Source organism: Schistocerca serialis, chromosome 5 (assembly GCF_023864345.2).
Source record: "Schistocerca serialis cubense isolate TAMUIC-IGC-003099 chromosome 5, iqSchSeri2.2, whole genome shotgun sequence".
Lineage (NCBI taxonomy): Eukaryota > Metazoa > Arthropoda > Insecta > Orthoptera > Acrididae > Schistocerca > Schistocerca serialis.
Genome location: NC_064642.1, coordinates 267,229,539 through 267,251,742, shown reverse-complemented (window position 1 = coordinate 267,251,742; position 22,204 = coordinate 267,229,539). Strand labels below are relative to the sequence as shown.

At 42.6% G+C, this 22,204-nt stretch overlaps 1 protein-coding gene across 1 annotated transcript in view; it reads left to right on the top strand.

Moving 5' to 3' along the window:
- LOC126481892 (sodium channel protein Nach-like) overlaps positions 1–22,204 on the top strand; it is a 190,045-nt gene that overhangs the window by 32,229 nt on the left and 135,612 nt on the right. The gene's annotated exons all lie outside the window — the stretch shown is intronic.

Sequence of the window (22,204 nt, the reverse complement as noted above, 5' to 3'; positions counted from 1 at the left end):
TGGTTTTGATAATCTGATGACTTTACAAGACAGTAAATGACAGTATCACCTATATACAACTTAAGAAGGCTGCTCTGATTGAAAGCAGGAACAGCAGTGGGCCTCTAACGCTTCCTTGTGAAACACTAGATATTTCTTCTCTTTTACTTGACTTTCGGTAGGTTGCTACGAACTGTGACCTTTCTGACAGGAAATAACGAATGTAGTCGCAGACGATAGTCCATAGGCACGGAATTTGATTAGAAGTCACTTCTGAAGAACAGCATAGAAAGCCTTCTGGAAATGTAAAAATGTGGTATCAATTTGAAATCCCCTGTCGATCGCACTCAGTGCTTAGTGAGAATACAGAGCTAGGTGTGTTTCACAAGGACGATATTTTGTCAGTCCATGTTGGCTGTTTGTCGATAAATCGTTTCATCGAGGTAATTCGTAACGTTTGAACTCAGTAGACGTTCCAAAAATCCTTCTGAAAGTCGACGTTAGTGATATGGGTCTGTAGTTCATCAGATTACTCCTATTTCCTTTCTTGGGCATTGACACGACTTGTGCAGTTATCCAGTCTTTAGATACGAATCTTTTGACAAGCGAACGTTGTAAATGTTTGCTATGTATGGAGCTATTGTGTCAGCATACTCTGAAAGGAACCTGATTAGTATACAGTCTGGGCTGAAGACCCGGCCTTTATTAACTGATTTAAGCTGCTTCGCTATATCGAGGATATCTAATTCTAACTTACTCATGTTGTCAGTTGCTCTTGATTCGAATTCTGGAGTATTTACTTTGCTTTCTTTGGTGAAGGAGTTTCAGAAAACTGTGTTTAGTCATGACTACTTTAGTGGCATCATTACCGGTGACATCACTATTGTTACCGGGCAGTGAAGGTACTGACTGCATCATGGCGCTGGTGTAGTTTACACATGACCTGAATCCCTGGGTTTTCTGCCAGATTTCGACACGAAGTGGAAATTATTAAAAGCATCTCGCATTGAAGTTCGCGCTAAATTTCGAGCTTCTGTAAAACTTTGGCAATCTTGGGGATTATGCGTTCTTTGAAATCTGGCACGCTTTTTCTGTTGCTTCTGCAAAGGTATCGTCACTCGCTTTGTGTACCACGGAAGATGAGTACACTCTCTCATTAATTTATTGATTTGGTATATATCTCTCAGTTTCCATAGATGGCACTTCTTTGAATTTAAACCACATCTGGTCTACGCTAACATAGCCAGTTCGAAAGGAGTGGAGATATCTTTTATGAAGGCGTCAAGAGAATTTTTATGTGCTTTTTAAATAGATGTTTTTTGCGTTTGTTTCTGGTGGATTTGGATGTTACCGTATCCAGACTTGCTACAACGGCCTTGCGGTCACTAATCCCTGTATCTGTCATGATGCTCAATATTTGATCAAGATTATTTGATGTTAAGAGGTCAGGTGTGTTCTCGAAAACATTCACACTTCGAGTGGGCTGTTGGACTAATTGTGCAAAATAATTTAGAACGACGTTTCATGCCTACCACTAACTTTAGACATGAATTTTCGCCAAACGGAGGGTAAACTGAAGTCACCATCAACTATAAATGTGTGATTGGGGCACTTATTTGAAATGAGACTCAAGTAGTCTTTGAACTGTTCAGCATTTTAGTCTTTTGTCCATATGAGTCAGCTGGTCGGTAGAAGGAATCAGTTATTAATTTATTCCGACTGACTCACAGGGACTACCTACTTCAATTTCGCTATAAGGTGTACAGCTTCCGACAGCAATAAACACTCCACCGCCTTTAATCTATTCTTTCTAAACATTGTGAGGTCCTTGTGAAAATTTTGGCTTCACTTATTTTCGCCTTATCCAGCTTTCAGTACTTATAACGGTTTGAGCTTCAGTGCTTTCTATTAGCGGTTAGTACCCTGGTTCTTTCCCAACACAGCTATGGCAATTTGCAACTACAAACCGGTTGTTGTTAGCTCTAACTTCCTGTGCCGTGCACTCTTTTAGACTGACGCCCTTTCTAAAGTTCTCAAGAACCTCGAACCTAAAAAACCGCCTTGTCCCTTCCACACAGCTCCCACTACCGGTGTAGCTGCTTCCCGTGTGTAGTTGACTCGTGACTAGCTAAAGGGAGCTCGGAAACCCACCAGTCTTCGTACTAAATCCAACTACTTCCAGTTCAGAGCGATCGTTTAAAGCAATGTGCTCTCAGAATTTTACTATCTTCTTAAACTGTGCAAATGTTACATAATTAATGAATTTCAGTCCCAGAACCGGCTGACTTTTAATGTACTGTTTAAAACTTTTTTAAATAAGGGATATTTAGGCAAGTAAGACATCCGCAGCCTTGACATCATAAAAAAGTACAGGCACTAAAATATTCCTACCAGCTGCTGGCTTCTCCTTTCTGTTTGTTTTTCGATGCACAATGCAAAGAGTGACACCTATTTTTGAGAAAAAAGTATATTTGGTGGTGTAACTAATGGACTTCTCGTGGTAATAATGGGTTTTACTTACTCGTCCATTTAATATTTTCTTTCGTAATATTTCAGAAAAGGTTTTAATTGTTAATTAGTATCGGCCACTATTGAGCATCATCAGAACTAGAAAAGGGAAAGAAAAGTACATGAATGCACAAGGGACAAATTAAAAAAATACAGTGACCATATTACTGTCCACACCGATAGAAAACAGCATGAAACGGTCTCCAAGTAACGTGTTATCAACCGAATAAAATGTCGGGTGCAAGTGTTATTTGAGGCCTGTGCTCCACTTTTTATGTGCAGGAATGGGACACCTGGGAGCAGAATTGGCAAAGCCTGCACAACTGCTCTTCTAATTAAAATAGATAAATTTGAGAAATCTGGGGTCTACAGAATACACCTCCAGGAGTGTGACAAGTGCTACACCAGCTACACTGGCAGATTGCTCGATATACGTTTGAAACAGGAATCCTATGCCAATAGCAAAACACCAATGGCGCGCATACGGGAAAGGAGAGACACAACATCGGCTCTACGAAAAAACGTCTTCAATGGTACATACAAAGCATTTCAAACCTTCAGGGTCAAATTGAAACAAGCCATATTGGGTCCACAATTAATTATATTGAGACAGGGAACCAAAGATCGGAAATGCTTATTTTACTGTGACATGGACAAACATATTGTGCACCGCCTAACAACATATCTCTTAATAAATGTTTAGAGTGACGACCGTCATCTCCAATGCGCAAAGGTCCGCCGCGACCTCTCAAAAAAACTTTGTGTCTGTTGCAAGAGGAGACAGCCAACTTGGATCCTGGGAAGCAGGTCTTCATCCATTTCTACTGCGGTTTCATACACCAAAGTCTTGACGTAGCCCCAGAGCAAAAACTCCAGAGGTATGAGATCCGGCGATCGCGCTGGGCGTGGAACAGGACCTCCACTTCCAATTCAGTGATGAAGGCTTGTTGTACACGTGCTCTTGGACATTAACATCGAAACTGTCCGGTGCACCGTCGTGATGAAACCACATCCTTTCGCGGACAAAAAGAGGTACAGCTTCCAAAATGTTTGGTGGTACATCCCGCATGAAGGCCAGGTAACGTGGACCAGTCAAACGGGGAGGCTGCAAATATGGTCCTTTTTGGGGTGATCTTGGACAATGCCTGGCCGTACGTTGACAGAGAATCGTTGCTGGTAGCCACGAATGTGGGTGGCGTGCGGAGCATCCTCCCTCCAGATATGGCAGTCGCCGCTGTTGAAAACACTATCAGCGATGAATGAGGACTCATCCGTGAAAACAACAGACTGTACGAAATTCGGTACTACTACGTTGACAGAAGTGAACGCGGGGCTCAAAATCTGTTGGTCCCAGTATTTGACGCGTTTCTTATTTGGGGACGGGGGACGGGGTTCAGGACATGTCCAAAAGAACAGATACCATCTTCATATAGATAAGGCTTATCGGCTCAAAATTGTTCAAATGGCTCTAAGCATTATCGGACTTAACATCTGAGATCATCAGTCCCCTAGACTTATAACTACTTACACCTAACTAACCTAAGGACATCACACACATCCATATCCGAGGCAGGATTCGAACCTGTGACCATAGCAGCAGCGCGGTTCCGCACTAAAGCGCCTAGAACCCCTCGGCCGCAGTGGCCGGCAGGGTTACCGGCCAATGATCTTCTTCTTCAGTGCGGATGCACACACATTGCCCGAATTCTTCCAGGAATCGGTAGACTGACTGCCGTGAGTATTGAGTATAGTGGGCAGGGGCGCTACAAATGTAGTATGTGGACAGTAAGTTGTGAATGTGGGTCTCACGGGGAGCGTTCCTGAGATGAGTCCCTGCAGTCGCTCTATTCTGTGTGTCTTCGGTGGCTCAGACAGAAAGAGCGTCTGCCATGCAAGCAGGAGATCCCGGGTTTGAGTCCCGGTCGGGGCACACATTTTCAACTGTCCCCGTTGATATTTATCAACGCCTGTAAGCAGCTAAAGATCTGGATTTCATTGTAATTTCATTGATCCGGCATAAGAAGTCACCCCTCCTTCAGCCAATGGACTCGTTAAAGAGAGCGAAGGTGCGGATACAGAGCTCCAGGGCACTATCTTGCCCGTGAAGTGGAAAACTGCCCCTAAACACGGAATAACGAGCTATAATCAACTACATGAGAATGCGGAAGGCAATGGAAACCACTGAGTGGAAGACACACAATGTGTATCCTAGGGACACGTGGCTTGTACTTGAAAAGCCGGCCGAAGTGACCGTGCGGTTAAAGGCGCTGCAGTCTGGAACCGCAAGACCGCTACGGTCGCAGGTTCGAATCCTGCCTCGGGCATGGATGTTTGTGATGTCCTTCGGTTAGTTAGGTTTAACTAGTTCTAAGTTCTAGGGGACTAATGACCTCAGCAGTTGAGTCCCATAGTGCTCAGAGCCATTTGAACCATTTTTTGTACTTGAAAAGTGTCATGATGATCTCTCCATTGGCGAAAGATTCCGGACTAGTCCCCCGTTCGGAACTCCGGCAGGGGATATCCAACGGGAAGGTGGTCATCAGAGAAATATTAGACAACCAACGAAAGGATAACGTTTAACGAGTCGCGGCGTAGAATGTCAGTTGGGGCGTAGAATGTCAGAAGTTTGAACGTGGTAGGAAAACGGAAATGCTGAGGCTCAATCTATATGGTGGGGTTCATTAAAGAGAAATGGAAAGAAGACAATGATTTCTTGTCAACTGAGTACAGAGTAATACGAGCAGCGGCAGAAAATGGGATAACGGGGACAGGATTCGTTATGAAAAGGAACGTAGGGGAGAGTGTGAGTTACTGTGAACAGTTCAGTGTTAGAGTGGTCCTCATCAGAATCGTTAGCAAACCAGCAGCAAAAACGATAGTTCAGATATACATGCGGACGTCGCAAGCTGAAGATGAAGAGATAGAGAAGGTATTTGAAGTTACTGAATGGGTAATCCAGTACGTAAAGGGCGACGAAAATGTGATAGTCATAGGGACTGCAGCGCGGATGGAGGGAGGGAGGGAGGGGAAGGAGTAGAAGAAAGGGAGAATAAGGGCTTGGTACTAGGAACGAGAGAGGAGAATGATTAGTTGAGCTCTGCAATAAATTTCGAAATAATAGCGAATATTCTGTTCAAGAATCACAAGAGGTGGAGGAGGCGTAATTGGAAAAGGCCGGGAGATACAGAAGGACTTCAGTTAGATTACATGATGGTCAGGCAGAGATTACGAAATCAGATACTGGACTTGAAGGCATATCCCGGAGCAGATATAGCCTCACATTACAATTTAGTAATGATCAAGAGAAGATTGAAGTTTAAGAGACTAGTCAGGAAGAAGCAATGCGTGGGATACGAGAGTACTAATGGATAAGAGGTTCGATTGAAGTTCTTTAAGGCTATAGATACTGAGCTAAGGAATACCTCAGTAGGCAGCTCATTCCAAGAGGAATGAGCATCTTTAAAAAGAGCAGTCACAGGAGTTGGAAAGAGAAACATAGATACAAAGAAGGTAACTGCGAAGAGACCATGAGTAAATGAAGAAATGCTTCAGTTGATCGATGAGAGGACGAAATCCAAAAATGCTCAGGGAAATTCAGGAATACAGAAATACAACTAATTTAAGAATGAAATAAATATAAAGCGCAGAGAAGCTAAGGCGAAAAGCGTGAATGAAAAATGTGAAGAAATCAAAAACGAAATGATTGTCGGAAGGACTGACTGAGCATATAGGAAGTCAAAACAACCTACGCTGAAAGTAAATGCAAAGGCGGTAACATTAAAAGTGCAATGGAAATTCCACTGTTAAATCAAGAGGAGAGAGTGGATAGATGGAAAGAATACACTGAAGGCCCCTATGAGCGGCAAGACTTGTCTGATGACGTGATAGAAGAAGAAACAGGAGTCGATATAGAAGAGATAATGCATTCAGTATTATAATCAGAATTTAAGAGAGCTTTGAAGGACTTAATATCAAATAAGGCCAAAGGGGGTAGATCATATTCCATTATAATTTCTAAAATCATTAGGGAAAATGGCAACAAAACGACTAATCACGTTGGTGTGTGTATGAGTCTGGCGACTTTCGGAAAAATATGATCCATAGAATTCCGAAGTCTACAAAAGATGAACAAGTGCGAGAATTATCGCACAATACGTCCAATTTGATGACAAGAGTAATATACAGAAGAATGGAAAAGGAAATTGAGGATGTGTTAGATGACGATCAGTTTGGCTTTAGGAAAGGTAAAGGCACCAGAGAGGCAACTGTGACGTTGCGGTTGATATTCACATAAGACTGAATAAAACTTAGTACACGTTCATAGGATTTGTCGACCCGGAAAAAGCGCTTGGCAAATGTCAAATGGTGTAAGATACATGAAATTCTGAGAAAAATATGGGTAAGCTGTAGAGAGATAATATATGTACAAGAACCAAGAGTGGAGGACCAAGCACAAAATACTTGGATTAAAAAGGGTATAAGACAGGGATGTAGTCTTTCGCCCCTACTGTTCAATTTGTATGTCGAAGAAGCAATGACGGAAATAAAAGAAGGGTTCAAGAGTGGAATTAAAATTCAAGGTGAAGGGGTATCAATGATAATATTCGCTGATGGCATTGCTATCCTCAGCGAGGGTGAGGAAGAATTAGAAGACCTGCTGAATGGAAGGAACAGTCTAATGAGTGCAGAATAGGACTGAGAGTAAATCGAAGAAAGACGAAAGTAATGAGAAGTAGCAGAAATGAGAGCAGCGAAACTCAACATCAGGATTGGTGATCACGAAGTAGATGAAGTTGAGGAATTCTGCTGTCTAGGCAGCAAAATAACGCATGACAGACGGAGCAAGGACGACATAAAAAGCACACTATAAATGGCTAAAAGGGCATTTCTTGCCAAGAGGAGTCTGCTAGTATTAAATATAGACCTTACTTCGAGGAGGATTTTTGAAAACGTATGTTTGTAGCACAACACTGCATGGTAGTGAAACACGGCCTGTGGGCAAAGTGGAAAAAAGAGATTCTAAGCATTTGAGATGTGGTGCCACAGAAGAATGTAGATAATTATGTGGACTGATAAGGTAAGGACAGAGGAGGTTCTGCGCAGAATGGGGGAGGAAAGGAGTCATCACCATTTCCTGGGGCCTTTGCCCACTTCAACGCAGGGTCGAACTCGTTACTATGGATTTGGCGATGTTAGTGTCGGAGGGTGTCCGGATGCCCTCTGGGACGGAATTAGTGTACCCCATCTATCTTCGTCTAGTGTAAAACATGAAATAGTGGGAACCTTTTCAAATGTCTGCGACTCGTGTAACTGAGCCCGGTATTAACCTAGTGGGATGTGGAAAACCGCCTAAAAGCCACATCCGGGTTGGCCGGCACACCAACCCTCGTCGGCAATCCGCCGGACGGATTCGATACGGGGCCCGCGCGCCTACCCAAGACTAGGAAGCAGCGCATTAGCGCTCTCGGCTAATCTGGTGGATGGAGGAGGAAAGGAGTATATGGAAAATACTGACAAGAAGGAGAAACAGTATAGTAGGGCATCAGTTAAGGCATCAGGAAATAAGTTGCATGGTACTAAGGAGAGCTATAGAGGGTAAAAATTGAAGAGGAAGATGGATAATGGAATACACCCAGCAAATAATTGAGGACGTAGGTTGCTAGTGGTATTCTGAGATGAAGAGGTTGGCACAGGAGAGGAATTCGTGGCGGGCCGCCTCAAACCAGTTAGAAGATTGATAATTAAAAAAAATAGGATGTAGACTATGTGGTATGAACGTATTTGGGTCGGCCCGGAAGACGTGCACTGATAGCCTCATGGAAAGGGGACCGTTCGTGACAAGCGGGAAATACGGGTTCGTGTCCAGATGCTGCTCAAATTTTTTTATGTCACGAACAGATAGAACACATGCATCTAATACAAATGACGCCAAGTTATTGGCATTCAGAGAATTTTTTTTTTGGATCTGTTCCAAACTGCTGTCAATCATTATTATTGTAAAAAAAATTACTTTTTGTATGTGCATGACAATGCACCCTGTTATAAAGCAGCAACTCTAAGGTAATGGTTTGTGAAGAATAACATTTCTGAAACGGACAGCCCTGCACCAACTCCCGATCTGAACCCAATGGGACCTCTTTTGGATGAGTCAGAATGTGGGCTTTGTTCCAGACCTCAGCTCAGCATTCAACGTCACTACCTTTTCTGGTCCCGTCTGCTGAGGAAGAATGCGTTGCCATTCCTCCACAGACATTCAGACACCAGCAGAGTTGAAGCCCTCATAAAGGCGAACGGTAGACACACCTCATATTAAGGTCCACTAATAGGTGTCAGGATACTTTTGAGCAGATAATATATAAACAGCGAGTGATTCGCCAGTCGCCTGGACCTGCGAGTCCGTGTGGCCTCTATGTGAGTGCCGCCTATTGTCAAATTTCAACACAAGCTGCTCTCTCTGTATTGTGAACATAATGTTCGCAAGCCGGAGTGGCCGAGCGGTTCTAGGCGCTACAGTCTGGAACCGCACGACCGCTACGGTCGCGGGTTCGAATCCTGCCTCGGGCATGGATGTGTGTGCTGTCCTTAGGTTAGTTAGGTCTAAGTAGTTCTAAGTTCTAGGGGACTGATGACCTCAACAGTTAAGTCCCATAGTGCTCAGAGCCATTTGAACCATTTGAACATAATGTTAGTTTCATTTCAGATCTCACAACGTGTACTATAATTCTGTCAAAAGCTTGCACTTTAGTAATTCTCCTCTATTTAAAGTTGTTTCTAGGTTTCATTAAAGTTTTATGACATAAAAGTTCGTCATGAAGTTTTAGTATAGTAACATATTTATATTCAGTTTATTCTTACGCCTTTGATAGATGCTTTTATAAACAATTCCGTTACTTAGTTTTTAAACAGATCCTTTAATTAAGAGATAACTTTTAATTAAGTCTCTACTGCTAACTTCGCCTACTCCACCCACAGACGTCGTTTGCCTGCGCATAAGGAGTGCACCATCTACATAGATAACATTTGCACCTTGTTTTCTATCCAGTGTGAAGAAACTGCTTTGAATCGTTAAGAAAAGTAATTTTCATTGATTTTTTTCATGTAGTTCTTTATGCATAGACATGGCAAAGTCAATTAGAAATTCTTTTCTTTAGCTTTTCTGTACATAACTACAAATAAAAATTACAATCAATAGATAAACCTACAGTAACCGGAACACCAAAACGGAAAACAAAAACGCTACGAACTTACACACCTATCTAATAGTTCTGATGAAGGCCAATAGTGGCCGGAACCACTTAACGATATAGCGCATTTTCTGTCATTGTGTCAAAGAAAACAATAAATGTGCTGTGGCAACTAAGATTTTTATTTTCCCTACATTAGATTTAGCACTTAAATTTCTCTGTGTGTGCCCTAATTTCTCTTATTTTATCGTGTTGATCATTTCTCCCTATGTAGGAGGGTGCCAACAGAATGTCTTCGCAGTCGGAGGAGAAAACTAGTGATTGAAATTTCATGAGAAGACCCCGTCGCAACGAAAAACGCCTCTGTTTTAATGATTGCCACTCCAATTCAAGTATCATGTCTGTGGCACTATCTCCCCCATTTCGCTATAATACAAAACGAGCCGCCCTTCTTTGTACTTTTTCGATGTCATGCGTCAGTCCCATCCGGTGCGGATCCCACACCGCACAGCAATACTCCAGAATAGGGCGACAAGCGTCGTGAAAGCAGTCTCTTTAGTAAACCTGTTGCACCTTCTAAGTGTTCTGCCAATGGATCGCAGTCTTTGGTTTCCTCTACCCACAACATTATCTACGTGATCGTTCCAATTTAGGTTATTTGTAATTGTAATCCCTAAGTATTTAGTCGAATTTACAGTCTTAGATTTGTGTGACTTACGCGTAATATAAATTTAGAGGATTTCTTTTAGTTTTCATGTGAAAAACTTCACATTTTTCCTTAATAAGGGTCAATTACCACTTTTCGCAACATACTGGTGCCAGCCGGAGTGGCCGAGCGGTTGTAGGCGCTACAGTCTGGAGCCGCATGACCGCTACGGTCGCAGGTTCGAATCTTGCCTCGGGCATGGATGTTTGTGATGTCCTTAGGTTAGATAGGTTTAAGTAGTTCTAAGTTCTAGGGGACTGATGACCACAGAAGTTAAGTCCCATACTGCTCAGAGTCATTTTTGAACCATACTGGTATCTTATGTACATCATTTTGCAATTCGGTTTGGCCATCTGGTGACTTTAGAAGACCGTAAATGAAGGAATCATCTGCAAACAATATGATAGGGTTATCAGATTGTCTCCTATATCGTTAACATAGATCGGGAACAATGGAGGGCCTATAATATTTAATTGGGGAACGCCGGATATTACTTCTGTTTTACTCGATGACTTTCCGTCTATTACTACAAACTGCGACCTTCCTGATAGGAAATCACGAATCCAGTCACAAAACTGAGGCGATATTCCATACGCACGCAGTTTGGATAGAAGACACTTGTGAGGAGCGGTGTCGAAAGCCTTCTGGAAATCTAAAAATTTGGAATCAATTTGTCGTCGCCTGTCGATAGCACTCATTGCTTCATGAGTATAAAGAGCTCGTCGTGTTTCACAAGAACGAAGTTTTCTGAATCCGTGCTATGTGTCAATAAATCGTTTTCTTCAAGTTACTGCATAATATTCGAATACAGTATATGTTCCAAAACCCTACTGCAAATCGACGTTGATGATATGGGCCTGTAATTCAGTGGATTACTCCTATTTCCTTTTTTGGGTATTCGTATGACTTGAGCAATTTTCCAGTCTTTAGGTACGGAAAACTCTGTGAGCGAGCGGTTGTATATAATTGCTAAATATGGAGCTATTGTATCACCATACGATGAAAGGAACCTGACTGGTATACCATCTGGCCCGGAGGCCTTGGCTTTATTAAGTGATTTAAGCTGCTTTGCTACACCGAGGATAACTACTTCTATGTTTCTCATCTTGGCAGTTGTTCTTGATTGGAACTCAGGAATATTTCCTTCGACTTCTTTGATGAAGGAGTTTCGGAAGACCGTGTTTAATGACTCTGCTTTAGTGGCACTGTCATCAACGATTTCACCGTTGTTATCGCGCTGTGAAGATATTGATTGTGTCTTGCCACTGGTGTGCTTTATGTATCACCAGAACCTCTTTGGGTTTTCTGCCAGATTCCGAGACAGAGTTTCGTTGTGGAAATTATAAAACCATCTCGCATTGAAGTACGCACTACATTTTGAAGGTCTGCAAAACTTTGCTAATTATGGGGATTTCGCATTCTTTTAAATTTGGCGTGCTTTCTCCGTTGCTTCTGCAAATGCGATCTGACCCGTTTTGTGTACCATGGAGGATCACTAACATCACCTATTAATTTATGTGGTACATATGTCTCAATTGCCATCAATACTATGACTCTGAAATCATTCCACATCTCTTCTACGCCTAGAGATCAGATAGGAAGGAGTGGAGACTGTCTCTTAAAAAGGCGTTATGAGCATTTGTATCAGCTTTTTTAAATCAATGTACTTTGCGTTTCTTTTTGATGATCGTAAGTGTTACGGTATTCAGCCTAGCAGCTACTGCCTTGTGGTCGCCAATCCCTGTATTTGTCACAACACTTACTATTTGTCCAGGATTATTTGTTGCTAAGAGGTCAAGTATGCAACCAGTTTCGCTTCGAGTGGGTTCATGAACTAATTGTTCAAAATAATTTCCTGAGAAAGCATTCAGTACAGTTTCGGATAACGTTTTGTGCCTGCCGCCGGCTTTATACGTATAGTTTTTCTAGCATATCGAAGATAGATTAAAGTCACCGACTATAATTCTATGAGCGGGGTACTTATTTGAAATGAGACTGAAGTTTTCTTTGAACTGTTCAGCAAATATGTCTTCTGAGTCAGAGGTGTAGGTAAAACGATCCAATTAATAGTTTAGTACGACTGTCAGGTATCACTTCTACCCATACTATTTCACATGAACTATCTACTTCAATTTCGCTACAAGGCAAACTACCTCTGACAGCAATAAATACTCCACCACCAACTGTATTTAATCCATCCTTTCTGAACACTGTTAGATCGTTTGAAAAAATTTCGGCTGAACTTTTTTTCGGGCTTAGCCAACTTTCCGCACCTATAACTATTTGAGCTTTAGTGCTTTCTATTTGGGCTTGGAGTCCTCGTTCTTTCCCAACGCAGCTACGACAATTTACAACTACAATACCTATCGTTTCTACAACTACCTTACTGTGTTTTACCTGCCCCCAATTAGACGGACGCCCTTTCTGGTGTTTCCCGAGACCCTATTACATAAAAAACTGTCCAGTCCCTTCCACACAGCCCCCGCTGCCCGTGTAGCCGCTTCCTGTGTGTAGTGGGCTCCTGACCTATTAAACAGAAACCGGTAACCCACCACCCGATGGCGCAAGTCGATGAATCTGCAGCCTACACGGTCACAGAACCGCCTAAGCCTCTGATTCAGACCCTCCACTCGGCTCTGCACGAAAGACCCACAGTCGGTTCTGTCGACGATGCTGCAGAGATTAATGTTGCAAGGAAGACTGGCAGTCTTTACCAACTGAGGCTAACTGCCCGAAACCAGTGTGAATCTGCTCCGATTGGTACCGACGTGTGCCACCACCAGCAGTTGGCTGCACCCTGTACTCTTCGTGGCATCCGGAAGCACCCTTTCCACATCCGGAATGACTCCCCCTGGTATGCACAAGGAGTGCACTTGGTTTCCTTCCCCTCCTTGGCAGCCATGTTCCTCAGGGGCCCCATTACGCGCTTAATTTGGAGCTCACAACTACCAGCAAACCCACCCTCTGTGAATGTCCATCCCTTGCAGGCCGAGACGCTCCCTCTGGAACAGGATGGATGACTGCATCCGGCTCAAAGGCTATGTCAGCTACAGATAACGCCCGAAACCTGTTCGTCAAACGAACTAGGGAGGCATTACAATCGGCCCCTCGGAAAGTCTTCCGCTGCCTGCCAGAATTTGGAATGATCTTCCACTCAACCACAGGTGAGGGATCAACCTCAATGCAGGCAGTGCCGGGGCGGCCACAGCAGTGGACCGATCGGAGGACACATGGGATGTGCTCGACGTTCCTCGCATACCCGCATCCGACTTCCCACAATGATACCCCTTGGAAGCAGCCTCAAGCTGTGTGACAGGAGCCAACACAGCCTGGAGCTGTGAGCGAAGGATCAACAACTCAGCTCACATCTGTATACAGCAATCACAGTTCCTATCCATTACTGGAGTAGCTTACGTTTGAAGCTCGTAAAAATACGAAATAGACGAATGGTGTACTCGCCTGGAACTTGTGGTGCTCTTTCACTGATGGTCTAACTGACACTGAGCTGTTCTAACCAAAACAAACAAAAGCCTTTACGATACGAGGGACGATACAAGAGTCGATAGTAATGGCAGTAGACTACGCTACACTGTTATTAAAATAAAAGGTTGTGCCTAGTAAGCATTCAAACATGCAAGAAATTACAAAAATAAACTAGTAATTACACAGATAACTGAAAATAAGTCGCTCCTGTTTGCAGCTAGTAAAAATATATAATAAAACAACGGTGTACGGGCCTTACTAGCAGCAGAAACTTGTGGTGCACTCTCATTGACGTTCTTGATTAAACTTCTAATCCTTTTACAGCGTAGGTGTTGTTCGGGTAGTTTAAATTTTTTGATTTTTTTTTAGTATGTCATTAATTAATCATCAGATTCTCGAGCCCGCCTTTGAGGTATCTATGATATTCTGCTGAGGTTTAATTGTTTAAGCCCTCCGATGTATTACTGCTCATTTACAGAAGAATGCTCAATGATTTTGTTTTGCCCAGATGTTGCTGTCACAAAGAATTCCTCCCATCGTTGTCCCGACTTAGCTACTGTTGAGCCTTAGCGAAGATGGGCAGACGTCATTGTTGCTGGCCAGGTACCCTGAGCTTGTGAACCAGCACTGAGAATGTGTTCGCTGGACCAGTGCGTACGGTGGAATTTCTAGATGTTGCGTCCAAGGTTCCACCTGACGCTGCTTCTGGGTGCCGCCATTTCAATATGCTGTAAATAAAAAGTTGTGGTATTTCCACCACTGCAGATAGTATTTAATAGCCGCTCAACACAGAAAAAATATACAAAATGTTTAAAACAGAATAACTTTTCACTGATATCGTAGGAAAAGTACCGCAGAGTTTAATCAGTACGCAAAATTCAAGAATTTATTATAGATAATTACAATTAATTAATATGTTTTGGAGTTAAAGAATAATAACAATAAGAAAGTGTAGAATAACATACAGAATAGTTAATATTAATCTTTCTGTATCTGTCAATGCCAGATGTTTAAGGTAATAATTAGGAAGAATCAATATGCCAGCGAAATGGATGCTAAGTACTAAGGAATGAAGAGATACGCTTGAAGTTTTCTGAGGCTATAGATACTGCGATAAGGAATATCTCGGTAGGCAGTTCAGCCTAGAGAAATGCAAATCGCCAAAAAGGGCAACCACAGAAGTTGGAAAGGAAAATATTGGTACAAAGAAGGTAACTGCAAAGAAACCATGAGTAACAAAATAAATACTTCAGTTGGTCGATGAAAGAAGGAAGTACAAAAATGTTCAGGAAAAATCAGGAATACAGAAATACAAGTCAGTTAAGACTGACTCAGCATAGAGAAATGTCAAAACAATATTCGGTAAAATTAAACGCAAGGGCCGTAGCATTAAGAATGCAATGGGAATTCCAATGTTAAACACAGCGGAGAGAGCAGATAGGTGGAAAGAGTACACCGAATGCCTCTATGACGGGGAAGATTTTTCTGATGACGTGATAGAAGAGGAAATAGGTGCCGATACAGAAGAAATAGTGGATCCGGTATTAGAATCAGAATTAAAAAGAGCTTTGGAAGACTTAAGATCGAATAAGTAGGAAGAGCTAGATAACATTCCACCAGTGTATCTAAAACCGTTGGGGGAAGTGGCAACAAAACGACTATTTACGTTCGTAGGTAGAACGTACGAGGCTTGCGATGTACCACCTGTCTTTCGGCAAAACATCATCCACACAATCCAAAATCAGCAAGAACCGTAGATAATGGAAACAAGGCTAGAGAAAAATCAAGTACGTTCATAGCATTTGTGGACATGGAAAAAGAGTTCGACCATATCAAATGGTGCAAGATTTTCTAAATTCTGAAAAAAATAAGAATAAGCTATTTGAAAAGACGGGTAATATACGATATCTACAATGGCCGAGAGTGAATAATAAGATTGGATGACGAAGAACGAAGTGCACTAATTAAACAGGTTGTAAGGCAGGGATGTAGTCTTTCGCGCCTACCCAATTATAATTCCTTTTCAGAATCGCCAGCCAAAGACGCAATTAGATAATCGTAAACACAAGAGTTTATGTTTAAACAATTACTGCTGCATATGTGTTGTATGATAGGATAGGACAGCAAAATTTACTTTGTAACAAATACCTTTTGGTCGTCTGTCACGTACATGACAAGCCACGTGATGAGATCTCTACACCATCGCTGCCGACCGCCACAGAGTCCCGAATTGCCACTGAAGCTGTTTTGACGAGTGTGTGGTAGGGTAGGAAAGTTTTTTATTTACCTAAACAATTGGCTGAAACATCGGCAGACCACAATGTCCATCGATCCACTGAAGCGAGACCCTCACGACTGTGGGCCGAATGCATCCAACAGCGGCACAGCAGAGTCGAAATGTCACGCCGCAACGATTCGGAGTATTGGGGCTTCCAGCTAAGGGAACTCTGGCTGACATCATGTGATGCACCAGACGCTTAAGCACCACCTGCTGAACGAAGTGCACACCATATTCTCATTGCAGTACTGTGACTGCCATCCCCCGAAAGCTGCAGGACAGGCCATGGGATATTCACACTAGATCCGTGTCGCCAACATGTCGATCACACTTGTACAGAGCTATTAATACACCACTGGCCATTAAAATTGCTACACCAAGAAGTAATGCAGATGATAAACGGGTATTCATTGAACAAATATATTATACTAGAACTGACATGTGATTACATTTGCCGGCCAGAGTGGCCGAGCGGTTCTAGGCGCTACAGTCTGGAACCGCGCGACCGCTACGGTCGCAGATTCGAATCCTGCCTCGGGCATGGATGTGTGTGATGCCGTTAGGTTAGTTAGGTTTAACTAGTCCTAAGTTCTAGGGGACTGATGACCTCAGCAGTTAAGTCCCATAGTGCTCAGAGCCATTTGAACCATTTTTGATTACATATTCACGCAATTTTGGTGCATAGATCCTGAAAAATCAGTACCCAGAATAACCACCTCTGGCCGCAATAACGGCCATGATACGGCTGGGCATTGAGTCAAACAGAGCTTGGATGGCGTGAACAGGTACAGTTCATCAAGAGTAGTGACTGGCGGCCGGCCGGAGTGGCCGTGCGGTTCTAGGCGCTACAGTCTGGAGCCAAGCGACCGCTGCGGTCGCAGGTTCGAATCCTGCCTCGGGCATGGATGTGTGTGATGTCTTTAGGTTAGTTAGGTTTAATTAGTTCTAAGTTCTAGGCGACTGATGACCTAAGAAGTTAAGTCGCATAGTGCTCAGAGCAATTTGACTAGTGACTGGCGTATTGCGACGAGCCAGTTGCTCTGCCATCATTGATCAGACGTTTTCAGTTGGTGAGAGATCTGGAGAATGTGCTGGCCAGGGCAGCAGTCGAACATTTTCTGTATACAGAAAGGCCCGTACAGGACCTGCAACGTGCGGTCGTGCAATATCGTGCTGAAATGTGGGGTTCCGCAGGGATCGAATGAAGGGTAGAGCCACGGGTCGTAACACATCTGAAATGTAACTTCCACTGTTGAAAGTACCGTCAATGCGAACAAGAGGTGACCGAGACGTGTAACCAATGGCACTCCACACCATCACCCTGGCTGATACGCCAGTAAGGCGATGACGAATACACGCTTCCAATGTGCGTTCACCGCGATGTCGCCAATCACGGATGCGGCCATCATGATGCTGTAAACAGAACCTGGATTCATCCGAAAAAATGACGTTTTGCCATTCGTGCACCCAGGTTCGTCGCTGAGTACACCATCGCAGGCGCTCCTGTCTGTGATGCAGCGTCAAGTGTAACCGCAGCCATGGTCTCCGAGCTGATAGCCCATGCTGCTGCAAACTTCGTCGGACAGTTCGTGCAGATGGTTGTTGTCTTGCAAACGTCCCCTACTGTTGACTCAGGGATCGAGACGTGGCTGCTCGATTCGTTACAGCCATGTAGATAAGATGCCTGTCATCTGCTAGTGATACGAGGCCGTTGGGATCCAGCACGGCGTTCCGTATTACCCTCCTGAACCCACCGATTCCATATTCTGCTAACAGTCACTGGATCTCGACCAGCGCGAGCAGCAATATCTCGATACGATAAACCGCATTCGCGATGGGCGCCAACCTTGTGTGAAAAATGGTTCAAATGGCTCTGAGCACTGTGGGACTCAACATCTATGGTCATCATCCCCTAGAACTTAGAACTACTTAAACCTAACTAACCGAAGGACATCACACAACACCCAGTCAACACGAGGCAGAGAAAATCCCTGACCCCGCCGGGAATCAAATCCGGGAAACCGGGCGTGGGTAGCGAGAACGCTACCGCACGACCATGAGCTGCGGACACTTGTGTGAATGCTCCGAAAAGCTAATCATTTGCATATCACAGCATCGTCTTCCTATTGGTTAAATTTCGCGTCTGTAGCACGTCATCTTCGTTGTGTAGCAATTTTAATGGCCAGTAGTGTAGCTCCTGGCAACAAAACGCAGACAACGCTGTTAGACTACAACTGTGCTAGCAAGTGCCGCACTATTATTGGAAGGTTTAAGTTTTCAATCCCATGGCAGTCAGTGTAAGATTTGTAGCAGTCACTTCTTTCAATTACATTAATGTTTGTTTATTTAGGGTGAAACACTGTAGTTACGAATTGTACTTAATAACATCATCTTTAATCAGAGCACTTTATAAATTTTAAATAGGCTACTGAATCATAAATAGTGTTGGGGCTTGTGTAATCTTATTCCACGTTAAATAAATAAAATTATAGGCAGACAAGAATACACATCTTTTTGAGTACCACGTTACTAACTCTTCTGCTTGTACTCTTGTGTGAAGTGCGACAACGGATGACATCAGAAGCTGCCATCTAACCTCAAGACTTGCTTTATAGGATTTGACTACAGATAGGACATATGTCGTGTTACGAAGGGTATCATCTTGAACATTCGTAAATAAAACTTGAAGATATACTGCACTCAGTGCTGTATCAAACATTTCTGTTAGTTATTTACCTTTTCCGCAAGTTAAGGTTACTTTTGTATAACTAATTTATAAATACCCTGTATTGCACGTTCTGAACATGAAAAATGTCGCCGTCCACTAGATTCCGCGACTGCCCACTTCTGTTCCAAATTCCCTCTGACCTAACAGCAAAAGAAAAGTTGCAGCTATGTCAAGCTAACGCACATCACTTCTTTAGACGACATGGAAGTGGCTGCGAAGCAAAGAATCAAAGTGATTAGTGGATACATGTCTATTCATTACCGCCAAAAATGACGAACAGAAGTATTATCAGGCAAGTGATGCTGTTTTTTAGGAATTGCCATAGTATGGTGCTAGTAGATTATGCTCGTAAGTGGTAAACTATCGCAGGAATAGTCTACCCAAAAATCCTGACGAGATTACAGGAGGTCGTCAAGACAAAGCATCGAGGGAAAGCTGTCCAAGGGTGTGTTTGCCCCACGACAACGCCACAGCTCATTCTGCGCGGTGTATGGTCATACATTTTGGTTGTCTGGGTTATCAAATTTTGCCCGCTCCCGTTCTCTCTTTCAGCGACTAGCTCAGTATCTTTTCCGGAGGCCTTTAAATCTCTCCTCTTTGCTACAACAACAACAAATGCACGGATTTCCTAATATTAACAAAACATGAGTCAGGAAATAACGCAAATTCGCCTTTTTCTCGTCGGAGGGAAACTATTAATACTTTCTGTCTCCTACAAATTCGTGTTGGTCTACAAATTAAGTTAAGCGTCACTATAATTGTTTACGTTTTGTTTGTTGCAAACATCTTGTTCTTTAATGTTGCTCGACGTTAGCGTCTTTTCTTGACAATGTACTGTCAAAGGTTTTTTCCAGCTTCGGATATTGTATTACTCGATTTAATCATGTCGTGCTTCACACCAGAAAGTCAACTTTTTCGCTGCATTTACAATAATTTGTATTTCTCGGACGTACTTTCCATCTCATGTGTGGGTACGCTTTCGTATTTCCCCTACAGAAATTGTTAGGCTAATGCGATAAACACGGTGCTATGAAGAAAAATAGAGACAGCTAAAATAAAAGCTCATCAAGAAATTGGGCACAACTCTTATTTTGAAACATTATGTTCTTCCACTTTAACAATTCAATTAGTCAGTACTATGACAATTAGCCAGAGAAAATTAAAAAATTCGCAGTTTAGTTTCAGAATACTACGATATTTTCCTGCAGTTTTGTAGTATCATCGGGAAGAGTACAATAAATGTCCTGAAATTGACAAGAGTCGATCGCAGTTCCAGTAACAATGTAAAGACAGCTGCTCCACCAGAAATTCGCGTCAAGCGTAAATGGTATTCTGTTACTGTGGTTGATTAAGGTGGTGAAATACGGAAAGTAGTCTTCAAGCTAATTCCTTTATTATATGGCAGCTTGTTTTGCTTTCAGACCAGTTGATAATGTTCGGCACAAAATCTATCACTCACTAAGAACATATAGAATTGTCAGAGTTAGGCGAATAATTTTCCCCACCACCATCCTAACGAATCTACGTTTTCCTTGAGGTTCTGTCCAGAGAAATGACGGAGAAAATGGTCCTATCATTCGGACATATCTGTCGATTATACACTTACGAAGCACTTCCTTCAGAAAACGGCTGATTGACACTTGCGCTAAAACAAGGGATCACGAATTTACTTGAAACTTTGTACACTTTTAGTAGCCCATTAGGACCACATACTATGCAAGTAGTAAGGCGTACTACTCAGGTGATTTCGAGAAAATCGCAAGAGAAGTTTTGCTCGTCAGTGACGTACTGGCCCCTTCCGACCCTGCTCACGACACGGCGGCCTTCCTGTGGTTAGCGTTCAAGCTCCGTAATGGTGGAGCACTGGATGGAGTCGCACTTGTTTCTCTTTAAGTTACACTTTTTCAACGCTAGTCATATTATTGCCTACATATTACATTTGAAAGGTTATACGACGAAGCGAGACGTGTATTTGAATTAACTGTCTTTGAATTTTGCAATGTTATTTCACTGTTTACTAATCTTTATTGTTGCAACAAGTATTATGCCTCCTTTGTTTCTAAAGGTAAGTTAAAAGCTGCATCAAGCGCCTTCAGACTTGTTGGTATTTGATTGTCAATGAACGAGACGTTCCTTCTCGTGAAGGTCTACTAAAATACACTCAATTGCACATCGCAAATTTTTGCAGAGATATTTACGAAAATGTTGCGCTACGCATGGTTTGCATCCAAATTGTCGTTAGAAATGGAAAGAAAATTTTCAAAATATCATTGATCTTTGTTTTTCCTTATAACCTCTGAAGATTCCCTGAGCATGCGGGAAAGTGACATCCATTGAATGTAGTAGGTGCCGTTTTAATTTATGTTTTCCGTGTCTATATGGAAAATATCATCCTGCAACCTGTAATGCTGACAGCACATACGACGATTAATCGTATGTTGCCCTCAAATTCTGTCATATTGTAACACACTGTATTACTGAATAAAGTTATCTACATCTTTATTTATAGATACGATTCTATACTGTACTACCTTTGTTTTTCAGAAGTACAGTGTAATGTTCCATCGGACAGGCATGCAGGCACTGCGGCGACCACAGTCGTTATGAAGCACATGACATGTATTCGGAGTTGCGAATCTGGAGAATCATCAGGTGAAAATCTGTATCGGATGTTGCATTGTACTTCTGAACATCACAGGTACTGCAACATCACATTTATCCACCGACACCGGGAAAGCGACTTTCAATTAAAATATCCCCCCCCCCCCCTGTACGGGAATATACTTAATAGATGTACGAGTGTACGTTCTAGACATATGGTTGACGTCATATGGAAGTTTGGGTCCAGCCGTGAAGCGTGCTCGGGTAGCCTAATGGTAAAACGGTAAGCGCGAAATCTACGTTCGAATCCCGACACAGCATATATTTTCATCGTCGTCATTGCATGGAACACCTGATGGCTGTCCATATTAGCAACCGTGAATACATTTCACGTATTTATTTCCTATGCTTGCCTCCTCCTTGTAACCTGTGTCTGGCGATCGAAGCGTTCCGGTGCAAAGCAGTTCTCGGTACTTTACCCGACTACAGGTCCAAAAGGTTTCGGAAATCACGATAGGCATATATTTTCAGTAAAATCTTGAGCATTTAGTCATTTACTTGTAGATACCTACAAATATAATATTTGTAGTGATAATAAAGATTAGCAAACCACCAAATACCACTGGAAATTCAATAAAGGCTCAAGCAAACACGTGTTCTTCATCATATTACTTTTAAAAGTAATATGTATGAAATAATATGACTAGTATTGAAAAATATGAATTTAAAAGAAAGGA